The 12,405-nt window shown below is 36.3% G+C and overlaps 1 long non-coding RNA gene across 1 annotated transcript; it reads left to right on the plus strand.

Annotated features, from left to right (window-relative positions):
- The first annotated feature begins 382 nt into the window (after positions 1 to 382).
- Positions 383 to 6,697, plus strand: LOC117674107 (uncharacterized). The gene is made up of 3 exons (XR_004593674.2): positions 383 to 508; positions 1,566 to 1,691; positions 6,618 to 6,697. It is a non-coding gene; the product is annotated as an uncharacterized LOC117674107 (long non-coding RNA).
- Positions 6,698 to 12,405: the final 5,708 nt, after the last annotated feature.

Consider the following 12,405-nt stretch of genomic DNA (forward strand, 5'->3'; position numbering starts at 1 on the left):
TCTCTGTGTTTGTGTGTGTCTATCTGTGTTAGCATTAAAGATGGAACATACGATAGATTTGTTAATGCATCGTTCTAAATAATGTTTTGGACATTACTTCGTTCTAAGTAATGTTTTGCAAAGGCTATCAGGTGTGATGTTTAAACCATGGTTTATATTTTAACAATAGATGAATTATAACATTAACATTAGATGGGCAATTATAGTTTATTCAGCAAAACATTAATAAGTAAAATGTAGCTCAGTGTGATATGTTAACACAGAAAATCTGTAAGAATGGATTGGATAGCTTCTGAGTGATGAAATGTTTGCATAACTAGGATGTCTTTCTCTCTCATTAGGGAAAGCATCCTTAGGCTAGGAAGCAAACAATTTTAATCTGGGAATCTCTCTCTGTCTCTGTCTCTCCCTCTCTCCCTCTCTCCCTCCCTCCCCCTCCCCGCCCTCTCTCTCTCGATCCAGGAATTGTTTGCATTCTGGCGGTTTGAGGCCAGCTCTACGAGATAAGGTAAGCTCCTGCTATTTGAAAGCATACAATATTGTGAGTGGATAAATGGGTGAGAAAAACTAGCTGCATTCATGCATGCGGAGAGTGGAAGCCGGCACTGTACTTGGTCAGATATGTGGTATCGTGACATGAGGCAAGGTGAGACGAGGCCCGTGGAGGAGCCTGGAAGAGCCAGCAACCCAATCTGGCAGGAACAGATTTTTGCTGATCAGTTCTTTGAAAGTGATGCAATCCTTTCTTTGATTGAAGGAACATTTATGATAAAGTCATTAGGCTTAAATTATAAAACATTTTGCATAAATGTGGGGTTAAAGTTAGTTGCCAATATGTGAAAATAAACAGAATGCTTAGTGAATGGTTCAACAATTAAACAGAGCTATAGTATATATATATATATATATATATATATATATATATATATATATATATATATATATATATATATATGTGTGTGTGTGTGTGTGTGTGTGTGTGTGTGTGTGTGTGTGTGTGTAATATTATATTATATATAAAGAACACGCGGTGGCTCAGTGGCTAAGATGCTGAGCTTGTCGAGCTTGCCGCCAGTTCAGCGGTTCGAATCCCTAGTACCGCAAAACGGGGTGAGCTCCCATTACTTGTACCAGCTTCTGCCAACCTAGCAGTTCAAAAGCATTCCGTGCCCCTTTGGCATTTAGTCATGCCGGCCACATGACCATGTAGACATCTTCGGACAGCGCTGACTCTTTGGCTTTGAAACGGAGATGAACACCGGCTCCTAGAGTCGGGAACAACTAGCATATATGTGCGAGGGGAACCTTTACCTTTACCTTATAGTTTAGTACTTCTTATTCCTTTTCTGCACTTTGCATAATATTGCCTGGTTTGAAAAGAAATAATGTGATGGGTTAGGGTTATGTATGTACATAATATAATATGTACATAATATGCATAATATTCTCCGTGAAATGGAGTAGGCTTCCTACTGTATTGTATGAGCATCTTAAGGATCAAAACAGAATTTTCTCGTTAAAATCAATGTCCAACTCATTCATCTTTCCTTTTTTTCATCTTGCAGAGACGTCTTTGAGAAATTCAGTGAATTCTGGAGATAGCTACCACTTATACAGAAGAATGAAAAATGTGTCTATTGGAATATTTTCTCAATTTGCAGCATTTTCCCCTAGAATTGCAGGATGACCTGGTACAGCTTTGCCCTCAAATTTGCAGTTTTTCAAAGACCGAGATTCAATTTACAACTAAAAAGGGAAATACAAAATGTTGATAGTGTCCTTCAATGAACTTCATTACAATTGAGTGGACACTTTCTGCAAAAATGTGTTCATTGGGAATAGTATGCTCAAAATGCTCATGAATTTCAAAACAATTTTTCAAATGACTTTTCATTTTTTAAAATGCATATTTCAGAAGTAATTAGTTCTTACTGTATCATTTTCCTAGTACATTTTCCTAGTTTAAATTGCCAATTCCCCCAAATAATAGATCTGTAAAGCCATTGATTCAGGAATTATGGCCAAGAAACTTCTCTTGACACAAAAAGGAGTTGCACATCAGATCCATTCATTATCTCCAGACTCTATCATCTCAGCACATAGTCAGAGATGTAATGATTGAAGAGTTTTCATAGGCAATAGAAGACATTAATCTGTTTTTATTCCCTTTTTTTGGATAGAGAATTAACAATCTGTTAAACACCTCTGAGGTGTTCTTTAGGAATCAGTGAATTGCAATAATGGTTTCCAGTTTGATGAGAAATTGTTTTATTTAATTTGATTCCAAATTGTAACAAATGCTAAGAAGGGCTGTCCTTCATGACCTTGTCTTTTGTCTTTGGTCTCTTTAATTATTTGTATATTATCTCTGAAATCCAGATTTCATGTTGATCTAACAATAGCTGTTCATCCTTACAATTATCTTCCAGGTGTTTGTCTACCCTTTTCCTGAAACGAGTTAAGCCAGTGGCTATTCATTAGTAGTATTTGTTTTAATTATCGATTGTGAGGAAAACTACTTTTATATCTTAAATTTACTGCTAATCAATTTAACTGGATTCCTCTGAATTGTACCATCAAGATAAAGGCATAATGTTTCTCTACTACATTTATAATCTCTATTGCATCTCCTCAATCTTTTTTCCCCCAGCTGAATATGTTTCTCATAATGAATATATTCTTTCTTCATAACCTATTATATTCTTGCTTTAATTTCCCATTATGGAACTTTATGTTTCTTGCTTTAAGTTATCATTATGAACATAAATAGATGTAGACAATATGACTGCACCACAGAGTCATAAAATGGTATGATTGTATTGGAATTTATGAAATATCTTCGATTCAGTTGCTGACTCTGAATTTAAACCTCACCCCCACCCCCACTTATGCTATAGATACTGGTGTAATACCAGCAAAGTGAAAGTGCTCCAAACATGTATTTAACAATTCCAGAATACTTTACATAATTACATGATATAATCCAGTTCATCTTTAAATAGGTACATAATCACGGAAGCCAACTGGATAAGAGGGAGCTGGTTATTGTCTCTCAGCCCAACCCACTCCATAGAATTGTTATTGAAGGGGAAATAGTTTGTAGAAGCATTAGGTAGGTTCACTGCCTTGAGTTACATATAAAAACGGTGGGATAAAATATAATTAATAATAATATTTTTAAATTAATTTCCTGAAATTTGTGGCATATAAAATGCCTACTGTACTTCTGGCCAAAAGGAAGAATGTCTTTTCTCCTGCAATCATGTTAAATTCACTAAGAATATGGTCATGAGGTGAACTTCTTTTCTTATTCTTCTTTTGATGAATAGAGAAGTGCCTTTAAAATTCAGAGTTTACTTTCCTGTAACATAAATAAGTACAGGTCGTCCTCAATTTACAACAGTTCATTTAGTGATCATTCAAAGTTACAACAGCACTGGAAAAAAAATGACTTAGGACCATTTTTCATACTTACGACCATTGCAGCATCCCTGTGGTCCCATGATCAAAATTCAGAGGCTTGGCAACTGACTCGTATTTATGACGGTTGCAATGCCTTGGGTCATATGATCACCATTTGTGACCTTCTGACAAGCAAAGCCAACGGGGAAACCAGATTCACTTAACAACTGTGTTACTAACTTAATAACTGCGGTGATTCACTTAACAGCAGTGGCAAGAAAGGTTGTAAATGGGGCAAAATTCATTAACACATGTTTCATGTAGCAATTTCACTTAGAAATTTTGGGCTCAATTGTGGTTGTAAGACAAGGACTAGCTGTAATTCTATGATATCAATAATCTCTGCTTAACCATACAAGGTCAACATCTCTGGATGACATTCCAGTATAATAACTTCATGATTGCTGGGGTGGCGCAGTGGTTAGAATGCAGTACTGCAGGCTACTTCTGCTGACTGCCAGTTGCCTGAAGTTTGGCAGTTCGAGTCTCACTGGCTCAAAGTGACTCAGCCTTCCATCCTTCCAAGGTCGGTAAAATGAGGACCCAGATTGTTGGGGGCAATATGCTGACTCTGTAAACCAGCGGTATCAAACTCATGTCGTCAAAGTGGTGTCATATGACTTTTTCCCCCTTCACTAAAATGGACATGGGCATGGCCAGCATGTGACACATCCAGCCGGTGGGCTGAGAGTTTGACCGCCCTGTTCTAAACCATTTAGAAAGCACTGTGAAGCTGCATATAAGTCTAAGTGCTATTGCTATTGCTCTATGTAGAAAGGTTTATATCTTACACATCTTTCAAATTTATTAATTTTTTTACTATATGTCTGTAGTGCCAAGAACTATAATGGTGGTAATTATTTCCTCCATTTTCTGTTGTTTTGTTCTGTTCTGATGTGTCACCATCCCATAAGATTTTGCCGTTAAGGCTTGCAGCTCTTGTATTGCCTATTACCAACACGGCAATTGATCCAAGACAAAATAATCATCCCAGCGATCAAAGGCTTTCTTTAGGCTTATTTATTTAATTATTAAAATGAACAGCACTCCATTCCCTATAAATGATAGCCTGCTCGGAGGTAAAAGAATAAAAAGAGGGGCTAGAGTAAACATAAGTTATTGTGTTTAATGTGTAGAATAGGTTTTGAATTAGGAAAGTATTATAATTAATGTTTTGGGCCATTTCACAATCATTCCTCGGGGTAAAATAATGAACTCAAAAGCTTTCAAGAAAAGCTCATACGAGAGAGTTATTTTTGTGTTAAATATAAGCAGAAGCATTTCACGATATGGAAATGAAGCTATGAGAAAAGATTTTATAAGCAGAGCTACATCAGGTTCTGACTGTAGATTTCCAAATTATGACAAAGAATACTGCATGAATAATAAGCATTCATGTTTTAATCAGAGAATGACTTTATTAATTTACTTGGTAAAATAGTAGATTAATTTGTCATTTCACTTTCATCAAGATTGGTGAAATGATTGAAATGCTGATTGTGAACTATGATGCCATTGGCACAATAAATTGTGATTTAAAATATATTCAAGTTTCACTACCTTGGTTTTGTTACACTTTGTTTTAAGATTAAGGAAGGCCAAGTATTGTTTATTAGAGATATTTATTTATTTTTATTTATTTTATTGAATTTTTATACCGCCCTTCTCCTGCTGGACTCAGGGCGGTGAACAGCCAAGAATAAAAAACATCCGATACAAAATTTAAAATTATTAAAAGAATTAAACAAATTTTGGCCCAGATATTAAAACATCGCAGCTAAAATCCGTTACAATTAATTGATAGATATTGCTATGCAGAACAATTACATTGGCAACAGCATTACAGACAATCAAATGGCTTTGGAAGAAAAAAAAAAAATCAAACCTTTGGGAAATCTTTGGTAATTCTTGTTTTTTGGAATGCATTCATTTCATTCCATGCCTTTGCTGCTGGGAGAGATGTTTTAAAACATAGATGGGTGGCTCATTTTCATGGTAAGCATGAACTGCTTTCAATGAAGATATGAATAGGACGTCCAATCTACTGTCAAAGAGAAAGGATGCAATGTGACACATCAGTGGAGGGAATATGAAATAGCAAATCAAAAGTGTTGATCCCTAGGGCTATTCAAGGCCACCGCTCTACAATTTTGTTGACTTTGTCCTCATCCATCAGATAATAGGTGTGAAATCTTATGATGGAATTCATCTTCATCATCTGGAAGCAAAGTGATAGAATTTTCTCTCTACCATCTCACATTTTCCCCTTGCCAGGCCATAGATAGACATCTGTGGAGCCTATGTAATGCTTATATACCCCTGCCCAGGCCTTTAAGACAACCCTAGACCTGGCTTAAAAGTTGCAATTTGATCAAGTGTCAATGTGACAGAAGAAAAAAATTGCATTTAATTACATTTAACATTAATTAAGGCCAAATTTAATTTAAATCAAATTTAGGCTTTGCCCTAGCTCCACACATTTCATGAAGTACATGATCATGTATTTCATGAAGTACATGCCTGTTTAGAAGACTAGGGGATTCTCAATTTATAGAACAACGACAACAACAAAAAGTTGAGCAGTACATAGAATACTCGAAATCATCTTTCGGATACAATCAAGTAATTTAGGATCCGGGAAGAATGTTCTTTCTCAGTTCCCTAATTATTGGCTCGGTCTTAATGTAAATATGCCTACTTTCTGATTATTAAGCCTTCATAAAACTGGTGACCAGGCCATTAAAGTATGAATCACTAGCCATATATGGACAACTTGTACAGGACCTTTTTTGGTATCTAAAACAAAAATCTTTGAAGCTTCTGTGCAGGTTAGATGTATACTGATATTGATTGATTGATTGATTGATTGATTGATTGAATGAATGAATGAATGAATGAATGAATGAATGAATGAATGAATGAATTTTATATTTGCATTAGAGAAGAAAGCTCTGGTCTTCAGGTATAGGATAGTCGATCATTAATCTCAGCCAGTCCCAGATAGTTAAATGTACTACATGAAGATGTGCTATGAGTTAGGGGCTTACTCCCAGATTTCTCCTCATCCTTCCTCTCAAATTAACCCTACAAAACTGTAATGTGCCTGATGCACACATTAAAATACATAATCTGTTTTATGTTGTTTGTCCTCCAAGTCTTTCTTTCAGAATGTCTCCAGTGAACAAAGGAACAGGAGGCCTCCTATGCATTTTATAAGTGGAAAAGCAAAGCTGTAGAAAGGTAAGACATATGCCATAGACTGAATTATTGTGAACTATTTCTTTAGTCTTCTGAGGGGCGGACAAATCCAAAAAAGTTGGATGAAAGTATTCTGGGTGACTCATTCAGACTTTACAATGCCTATCTTAGCTTTTAAAAGAAGATGCAAGTAGAACATAATGGAAGGGGGGGGGGGAAACTACTGAAAATATTCAGAGAGAGAGAGAGAAACAGAGGGGAAAAACCCTCTAAAACACATCAATCCTGCAGGAAGACCTTCAGAGAAAAGTTGTAATTCCTCCTTGATTTTTCATTCCAGAACTTCTCTCCCTCTTATCCAACTTCCAGTGAGGAAAGCCTTTCCATTTCCCCACTAAAATTCTTTTGCAAAATACTGGAATTCAGCCTTTTAACTCTGCAGGCAATTTTCTCATTCAGGAGAAGAGTTTAATTCCCTTTAAGAAAATACTGTATCAGTGAATTTGTCCCACATTTTAGCAAGTAATCAATTTAACAAGAGAATAGTGACCCTTCTATAATACTTTAATCTCAAAATGTTAAGGGAACTACCACCCTATGCTCAGAAAGAAATGTTGTACAAAAAGAAAGATCTTGATTACTGCATGCCCTCTCTGCATGCCTTTTACAAAACCCTGGGGACAAGGCAATTCGAATCTACATTTCTTACAGTAGGTATTTTTGAATTAGCATTTAATAACAATGCAGCTACAGATTTTATGTTGCTGCAGCAGTGACTGAATGATGTAATAAGTGAGAAGTTTATTATGTTCATAGTCCACTCTTACTCCAACTGATATATCTAGTCCTCATAAATCACATTTTATTTTTTATTTTTAAAATCCCTATTAAATAGATCACACTGAGCAGTGGTGATTGGTTTAAGATTACATAGTTTAATGCTTGGATTGGGGTTTGACTTTTGGTCCCTACAGTGTTTTCATTATTGCATTGTTTTATCATTAGCATGTGTTTGAAATCACTTGTTGCTGTCCTTGAAACATGTACATTACAGGAAGGGAGGAGGAGGAGGAGGAGGAGGAGGAGGAGGAGGAGGAGGAGAAGAAGAAGAAGAAGGAGGAGGAGGAGGAGGAGGAGGAGGAGGAGAAACTTGGTAATCCTATCCTATTAGGTGTAACATGCATGTTATCTCAGTATTCTTTATATGAGCCAGCATTTTGTTTCACTGATCAGTGTGGCCTTGCTGGTTCTTGGATGCTTAATACAACAAGGACCAGGTTCTTTTTCTCTTCTTGAATGAACTCTGCTGCAATTGTCAGCTTGAGCTGCAGAAGTGATGTGTGTTGTTAATCTGGTCTTCAAACAGGGAGCATGTCACACAGTAAATCTCTTTCATTCCCCCATTCTGTTCTCCTTGAATATCTATATCTATATCTATATCTATATCTATATCTATATCTATATCTATATCTATATCTATATCTATATCTATATCTATATCTATATCTATATCTATCTATCTATCTATCTATCTATCTATCTATCTATCTATCTATCTATCTATCATCTGTCTATATCTCCTGATACATTTCCTTTGCATGACAAACAAGCCATAGGCATCCTCCTTCACCCCCCCCCAAGGGAATTAAAATTTCTCTGCTGTCTTTATCAGAGAAAGTTCTTATTTGGGGATTCAGAAAGAACCTCCTCAAATCCATTTTGATTGCAGGTGCATCACAATCTCTTTCCACTAACCTTTTTTAATTGATTGTTTTAAAGATGACATTCAAACAAGCAAGAAAAAGAAAGTAAGAAAGAAGGTATAAAATAGAATATAAATGAATAAACAAGGGATTTACAAATGTCATGGAAGTCAGCTTTCCAATACATCTACTTGAAAACTTGTGTGGATTGCGTTTATTGTAATTTAGAATCTCATTCAGTTATACTCTTCTGATCATGTTTATTGATATTAATGTAGTGCTTTGAGCATAATCACTATTTGTAGCTTTTAAAAAAGCGTGATACATCCAAGGATTATGGGGTCAGCTCTTTCAACTGTTAGGAAGTATGGAAACATTACATCCTCTCTTTTGCAATATAGAGACAAATATCTTTATTATTAATAGTAGGTCAGTACAGAGACAAATATCTTTATTATTAATAGGAGGTCAGTGCAATTAAAATAATGAATGAAAAAATTGTGCCAGAGCTGGAAGAACCTTGTTGTTTTTCTTTAAACAAACAAACAAATCCTCAATAATAACAGTCATGAAGACATGCCTTCATTTACAACCTCATATATCTGGAGTATAGATAAATATAATTATAGAAGAGCTTTGTTTCTACTTCTGAATAATTGATTTTCATCTCACCATCTGAAAATAATTAATAAGATGCCACTTCAGTTTTCTTTTAAAAAATATTTATATTTTCTTCTGCGGGCAAAATAGACGTTTTCTTTGTAATGATATTCAAAGCATTTTTCAACCAGGATCAACTAAATTAATGAAGATGGTAGTGGATTAGGAAAGCACCAACAATGGATTATTTCACCCAAGTCAATTAATATCCTGTAGGCTTAGTTAAACCCAAAACAAGACCAGTTATCTTCCTGATTCTCTTAAAATAACATTGCCCAATCAGCAGCATTATGGAAACCTTTGAACTCAGTTAATTTTACTTTCTGGGAGTTCAAGGGGGGAAAAAAAGTAAACCTTTCCAATAAAATTTGGCAGTTCAGAGCACACTTCCCAAATTTGCTGCAATGATCAAGACACACCTGCTGCTGTTGATCTGGCAAATGGGGAAGGAAATAGGAATGCCAAGAACCTTGCCAGTACAGGTGGTCCTCGTTTAGCAACCCCAATTGGCACCGGCAATTTGGTTGTTAATTGGAGCAGTTGCTAAGTGAAAGTGCTTACAATCTTACTTCATCTTTCTTTTGCTCTTCAGACCTAAAAATTGGTCACAAAATTACTGTTTCATCACTGTGGTATTAGCAAATGGTTGGTAAATGAGACAGTTGCTAAACAAGGAGTGCTGTATATATCTGGCACAAGGGCGTGTGGGATTTCAATGATTCCGTGGAAAAAGTGGATTGGGATTGTTTTTGTGGGTTTGTGTGTGTGTGATAATTCATGATTTCCTACTAGACCAGTCAGATATAGCATATCTTGCAAAACTGGTAGATGTTAAAGCTCTATTAGTTTGAAGAATAATTGAAACCCTAATATATAACAGGAAATCAATTCCCTCAGATGAAATTTGAATCAACTAAGATTAATAATCCATAAATGAAACCTACTGTGATCTGGTTTCGTTTTATTAGTGGTGAATCTGCACTGCTATAGCAAAGCCTAAAGATGAAACTTGGACTTTGACTTTTTTTTTCTTTGTATGCTGTTTGTTAAATTATTTCTATATTTAAAGACTATAACAAATGAAATAGGAAAAAACACCACCATTCTCTGTTTCAGCCTAGTTCCCCCCCCCACACACAATACAAAATAAGCTCGTCATAAACAATATAGAAAAAAGGATAAATTGGTCAGAGCTAAGTCAGATCTCTCTGAATGGTTGCTTTAAAAAAAACCAAAAACAAAAATTTTATATTTTCAAAGTGTAGTGGGGGAAAAAGCATATAAAGTATAACATTGGATATCTACTGTTCTGACCTAGGCTTCCCAAGAGCATGAAGCAGACTCCTTGTCCTGATAAAACCTCTTTTATTTAGGTTAAAGGAAAATTCCTCTCCAGCAAAGTCCTGGCAAACAGTCTTTCATGAGATTACACAACTACAGACCTTTATCAGGCTTGGAGAATTACAAGGCCGATATCTTCCAAATGCCACACTGTAGCAGCAATTACTTGGCAAAAAAGTCAGGAACAGATCTTCACCCTAATGAATTGAACTAATTGTCTCCTGCAAACTCCCCACCCCTTTCACTCCTCTTTATTCCCTATGGGGGGCTATTTATCATCCATCTGTGCCTTTACTCCTGAGTCGGCCCTTGTTCCTTAGCTGTTCTCTTCTCCTGGCAGCTTTGTGCATGCACAAATCGGGAACAGACTCTAGCTGTTCTTCTGCCCCACTGATATCCAACTCCGAAGGCAGCTGATAACTGTCAGATGGCCCTGACCCCATCTCTGCCTCAGATGCAGAGCACTCATCAGAGCCTTCCCCAGACTCCAGGACTGGCCCATGGTCCTCCCCAACCTCCTCACTGTCTGAGACTGCCACTGGTGGGCCACTGGTGAGTGAGTATTGAATTTCTGGGCCCAAAATATGTATATTAGGAAATATATGTATAAAAACATGTTATGAAAACATGCGTGCAAAATGTCATAGGAAAAGTATGTGCAAGAACAATGGTGAGGTAGAGTGGGGATTTTGTAAACACTGACAGAAAATATAATGGAATAGGCCAGGGCTGTCAAACTCCCAGCCTGTGGGTCAGATGCGTCACACACTGGCCATGCCTAGGCCAGGTTTAGCGAAGGGGGGGGGAAGTCCTGATACGTCACATGATGCCACTGTGATGTGAATTTGACACACCTGGAATAGACTAATATTGGAGTGCATATCCTGAGGAGGCAAAAGCTCTGTCTATAAACCTGAAATAGCATTTAAGCAATAGCAATAGCACTTAAACTTATATACTGCTTCATAGTGCTTTACAGACCTCTCTAAGTGGTTTTACAGAATCAGCATATTTCCCCCAACAATCTGAATCCTCATTTTACTGACCTCAGAAGGATGGAAGGCTGAGTCAACCTTGAGCTGAAGAGGATTGAACTCATGGCAGTGGGCAGAGTTAGCGTGCAATACTGCATTCTAACCATGGTGCTATTAGGCTTTTGTTCCATTCCACTCTTTACTTTTTAACAAAATGGCCTACTTTTTCTTTTAAAAAAGATATTAAGTAGTTTAAGTGTAAATTTTTCCCCTACTCCTGCTAGGATTTGCTATCATGGGCTGGCTTTGAATCTGCCACCAAATGATAAACAAAAGGTTTTATTTTGTTTTGCAGTGCAAGACCAATGGGATTTCTTCATCCTCTCTCATGGTGAAAAGAAGGCCATGTTATTCTTTCATTGGCCATCACTCTCATCATATTTAATATTTCTGTAATTTAAATAAAGCTGGTTATAACTGTAGCATGGCATCAGAACAAAAGAACAATTTCCAAAACCACAGTTGAATTTCAGATGTTTTAGAGGCGGAAAGAGTTATATACCAAGTAAACTAAAATAAGAAACAACCAGCCTGTCTTCGTTTATTTATTTTGCTCAGAGTAAGCTGTGGTAGTTAATGGATGGTGACAAATGTGTGTTCAGTTTTTCTAGTACTTCTGTCAATAAACCGAATTAGTGTTTTAATTACTCTCTATTAAAAAGAAAGAACAAAAATCTTTCTCACAAACAGAGGGTTTACCGAATGTTCAGTTTTTGCAACAGAAGTGAAACATCCTGCAAAAACAGATATGGGATTTAAGTAAAATATTTGGAGAGAAGAAACAACTCCCTGTTACCCAGAAAAGATGAGTAGGAGGTGAAACAAATGATCCATCCTTTTTCATATTGTGTATGCTGGTGACAGTTCAGTGGTTTGAAAATCTTTACTTTTATAGCTGAAACAAAACAGCTACAAAGAAGGAGGTAACAACAGGTCTCAGTCGGAGCCTGAAGTTTTTCAATAATAAAAACAATTTTTTAAAAAAAAAAAAGTGCCTTGGAACCTCT

The sequence above is a fragment of the Pantherophis guttatus genome, chromosome 1 (genome assembly GCF_059756535.1).
Source record: "Pantherophis guttatus breed Tessera chromosome 1, ASM5975653v1, whole genome shotgun sequence".
Taxonomy (NCBI): Eukaryota; Metazoa; Chordata; class Lepidosauria; order Squamata; family Colubridae; genus Pantherophis; species Pantherophis guttatus.